The 4,918-nt window shown below is 40.7% G+C and overlaps 1 pseudogene; it reads right to left on the minus strand.

The window, feature by feature from the left end:
* Positions 1 to 288: 288 nt before the first annotated feature.
* Positions 289 to 3,902, minus strand: Gm36006 (annotated as a pseudogene).
* Positions 3,903 to 4,918: the final 1,016 nt, after the last annotated feature.

Raw genomic sequence — 4,918 nt, forward strand, 5'->3', positions numbered from 1 at the left:
ATGATACCATTAAATAATTATGGTGATTAAATCAGATGGAATAGGCTCTTTTCTGCATCTCCAGAAGTGAGTTCTGTGTCCTGATGGTTCTTAGACTTCCAGTGTGTGTGTGTGTGTGTGTGTGTGTGTGTGTGTGTAATCGTTGGCAGTTAAAGGTGACTCACAGTCATGTAAATCTTCAGTAGTAGCCAAATGTTTCTTTTTCTTTTCAAGAAATCAATTTCAATCTTCAAACTATGCCTTATTTTTTAAAAGATAAGATGCTATAAATTCCATGGGGTTTGGCAGTCATTCCTTTGCAAGCATAGCAAGTCCCTATAATAAGGTAGGCATGGCTGTCTGGTCCAGGCAGCAAGGGGTGAGCAAGGACTGTAGGCCCATCTTTTGTTTTGATGATTTTTCTGCATTAATCTTCTCATTTTTGACTCTCCTCTCAACGTTGTCTGTGAGCCCATACTCAGAGAGAGGGTTTTCTGCAACCTGTGTCTGTCTCTCCAGCATTTCCACTGACTCTGTGGTAGATCCTGCAAACCACAATCCATCCGGATACCGGTTGGCACCAATGCTGTCTGTTCCTTTATACAGAAAGTCTTAATCTATTGTTTTTTTTATTATGGTGAGACATATTCCTATAGCTTGACTTACTTATTAATTATCCTTAAAATAGGCAGAGTTCCAGACACCCTACAGAAGAGGAGGGAGAAGAATTGTAAGAGCCAGAGGGGTCAAGGACACCAACAAAACAGGGTTCATAGGGGCTCACAGAGCCGGAAGCCACAGTCATGGAGCCTGCATGGGTCTGTGCTAAGCCCTCTGCATACAAGCTATGGTTGTTTAGCTTGGAGGTTTAGTAGGACTCCTAACAGTGGGAGTGGGCCGTCTCTGACTCTTTTGCCTGATTGTGGGACCCTTTTTCTCCTACCAGTCTTGGTATGATGGTTTGTGCCTAGTCTTTTTGTTAGCTTGCTATGCTGGGTTTGGTTGCTATCCCTGAGTTGCTTGCTCTTTTCTGGGGGAAAAGGGAGGAGCAGTGGATCTGGGGGAACAGGGAGGTGGGGGAAAAGTGGGAGGAGTGGAGAGAGGGGAGGCTGAGGACAGGATGTATTGTATGAGAGAAATAAAAAAAAACCTCCAAACTTAAAAAAAAAAAAGTGAGACAATACAACCTCCCCGTCTATAGTAAAGTGAGTTACCTTAAAAAGAATTCTTTAGATCAAGAGGTAATTGAATAAACAAACAAACAAACAAACAACAAAACAAACCTGCCCCTCCTGGACAAGTTTTAATTCAGAAGTGGGACTGAAAACCTAATTTCATAATTTCTTTCACTGGAAACCTTTGTCATCTTGGAAGTGCCCAACTTGCCCAACTGGTTCAGGAGGAGAATATGGATGCACAATAGGCAGAAACTTAGGGCTTTCCCTTGGAAACTCCACCCTCCCCCAAACTGTCTAGGAAATAAACTTACTGGCTATGCCCACTTACCAGTGGCTGGATAAAAATGAGCTCCTTACGTCTTCAGGTAAAGATATTTTATTTAGTGTGAGGTTAGGCGTTTTATTAGTCACAAGAAAGGTGGCTCTGTAAATCAAAACTAGGTTATAACTCCAGAAAATTGACTTTTGTTCTTATGGATCAGTGAAGAGAACATAGGCCAGCAGTATCTTGTTTGGGACAGACAACTAATGAGTCTTCAAGGCTCTGAAATGACAGCTTTGTAAAGGTCGAAACAAGTAGAAGGAGGTCATGAACTGAGCACGTGAATCTTTCTGTATTCTTAGCCACGTACAGTGCTGCGTGCCGGAGCTTACACAAATGTCTACTGCATAGAAGATGTCATATTATGTCCCCCTTTAGAGTGATCAGTCCCTCCTCTGTGTGGGACAAGACTCAGGAACAGCAGCTCGGAGGAACAAGTGACTGAGGGTCAGTTCCTTTGGATATTTATCTTCTAGCAGTGTCACAAGCCACTCATCCAATCTGCTGCTTAGTCTCTGCTCAGAAACTTCAGACTCCTCAGCATTTCACAGTCATGGATCTTAGAGGTTTAAAAAACAAATCACAAGGGCATTTATTAAAGCTACCCTTTTGCAATTATATTATTTGCATATCTTCAATTGCTGCCTTGATCATCTCTCTTAACGTGTTTATACAAATATGAAGTAAACTTGGCACAATACAGAAAATAATCAATGGTGGGTCACTTCCTGTGATCCTTCTCTCTGTCCCAGGGACACAATCATGACTACTTTCCCACAGACAGATTAGAATATTGCTATGCACACATCATTCTTCCCACAGAGGTAGCCTGCATACAGTAAAGGGTCATGATTTTTCTTGTTTTACATTGCACCGTGTGACTCATAAAACACAGCTTCTCTGGATCAGCTAACGTCACTCTATTAAAGCATCCATTCTCTCCATAGTCAAAGATTAAATTCTAGGATTGTTTAAAAGTACTTCTTAAGCTTCTAGTGAGAAGCTGGAAGCAGGTAGGTCACAAGGAACACAGACATGGCAAGACATTAAATAATCCTTCTCTCTACCAACAATAGCATCCCTCTGGGCACCTCCTCAGAGGTATATTCTGTATTCCACTATCCAGTTGTTATTATTTGGGAAATGGAGCTTATTCTCTGGATTCCTACAACAAAAGAAAATTGTGGGTGGTTTTTTTTTTCTCTCTCTACTGCAATCTTTTCTGATCCAGCCTCCACTAATTAAGCCGTCCTTTTGACCCTTGCCCTTTGAAGTTTCATTCATTACCTGGCTTCTGTAAGTCAACAAAAGGCAACATCTAAAGCCCCCAGTGTTGGACCATCACTTTGGGGACTGCTAATTGAATGTAATTACTTCGTTTTGTGCCAGAGTCCATACTTGTAACATTGCCTTGTAATAATTTAAACTGTCTGCATACTGTAGGGGACTGTTTGACGCCAGTGTGGAGCCGGTCGGGCAGCCACTTGGGCTGTGGAAGGAAAGTCAGGAGTGAGGAGACATTGTCATTTGCCTACCTACTCATTAGCTGCCCTCGATGGCTGGCTGTTGTTTTGAGTGGACAGGATGTGTAGCGACTGGATCTTGTCCCTAAAAATAGTTGTGAAAACAGGCATTTGGGGTGTACAGTAATTGGTTGCTCAGTTGATCGCAGATATTTTTATAGAACTTGGGGGAAAGACGAGGTATTTTTAAACTGTGACCTTGCTCTGCAACACCACATCCCCTGCCCCTCTCTCCTAGGGAGGGAAGAAGAGTTGAAACGAGATGGGTAACAACAAAAGAAAAAGCCCTGCAGATTTTATCTCCCCTCCATGTGTCACTTGGGGAACTGGATGCTGCAGAAGAGTGAAGCTGAGTCCTTTGCCATTTTTCTGATGCGACAGTTTTGCCTTCAGCCTGCTTCCAACAGAAGTTATCACCAGGTTATCATCAGGGAGGAGGAGAATGTCAAGCCTGAAGCGCTAATGAGCTTGACAAAGCAGTCTGAGCCACACAGGAAGCACAGGGCACACCAGCACTAGGCTTCTCCTTGGATGATTAATCTTATGTTCAATGTAATCCCACTGGCTTTAACGACTGGGCTTGTTTCTGACTGCTTGTGGACCAGGGAAATGAGGGTATCCTCCTCAAGCGTTGGGACCCCTCCTATCTGGTGCCAGCAAGTCTCCACCCCTGGAAGTTAGAGCTGACATGAGCCTTTTACTCTCAAATTACGTTCAAGGTTAGAAAGAAGACAGTAACTCAGAAAGAAGGATGAAGTATATGGCAATAAGAAAGAGCACTTAAAAATGGAAGAACGCCTTGGGTAAAATTAAGTGTAAACTTTGATTTACCCAAACGGTCTCTGATTTCTTCTTCACAATAATCACAAGAATAAGATGGATACCAGAGAATTCTGACATTTGTGTAAAATTCATATTTTTCAGGTATCTTTTCCTTATTTTTTTTTAACATTTGTGGTTTGTATAAGTGTTACCAAGAGCTGTCAACAAATAAAACACACAGCAGAGCTTATAACAACAAGAGAACTAGTTAGTCCAGCCTGCAGCGTGCTTCAGTTTATAATCCTGCAATGGTTACTTTCTTAGTTACATGTTTCTGGATTATTAACCCAGACAGCCCTCTGTTCTGCTGTCATGAGAGCAACGCTTTACTTGCCCATAAAAAAGCATTGCTCTCATTTTCTTGTCTCATTTTCCTGTGTCCTCATTCATATCAGTGGTCAGTGTTTATTTTATTTTATTTTATTTTATTTTATTTTATTTTATTTTATTTTATTTTATTTTTTTTTACTCAAGGTACCATCATAACCTTTATTTATATTTTATCAGTATTCCATTAACTCTTTAGACTATCACTCAGCTCTCACTTTGTTAAATAAGGTTATGTTCCTCGTTTTCTCTCTACTGGCATTACTTATAAATTTTCAGGGTTTCTTGTTTTTGTTTTTTCAATTCAGTATTGCCTGGCAATGTGAAGTTCTGGTACATGTCTCTTTACAGAACATTGGAAAAAGTCTGAGATCAGTGTGACTTTTACGTTTTTATGGCCATATAAATGATATTAGGTTGGTGAAGTGACACTCTGGAATCTTGTTTTCACATTTTCAGTTTCGTTGCCACCATTTGGGGATGGGTTGAGGGAGCCTATTCATAGCACTAAAGCTAAATGCCCCCAGCCTTCTGCTTTATCAACTGCATAAAAATTAAACTTGTTCATCACTAGAGGTTTTTGTTTGAAAAAGTTTCTTGTTCTTAAGTTTCTAACCTTCTTCATTTAATTATTTCAGTATATAATTCAGTATTTAATTCTTTCTTCATTTAATTCTTTCTGACCTCTACCCTATAATTTTCTGCCCTGTTACCCATGGGTAAGTCTTAGTCACCTGTTACCTTTATGGGATGAAACCTCTCCTCAG

Source organism: Mus musculus, chromosome 19 (genome assembly GCF_000001635.26).
Source record: "Mus musculus strain C57BL/6J chromosome 19, GRCm38.p6 C57BL/6J".
In the NCBI taxonomy this organism is placed as follows: domain Eukaryota; kingdom Metazoa; phylum Chordata; class Mammalia; order Rodentia; family Muridae; genus Mus; species Mus musculus.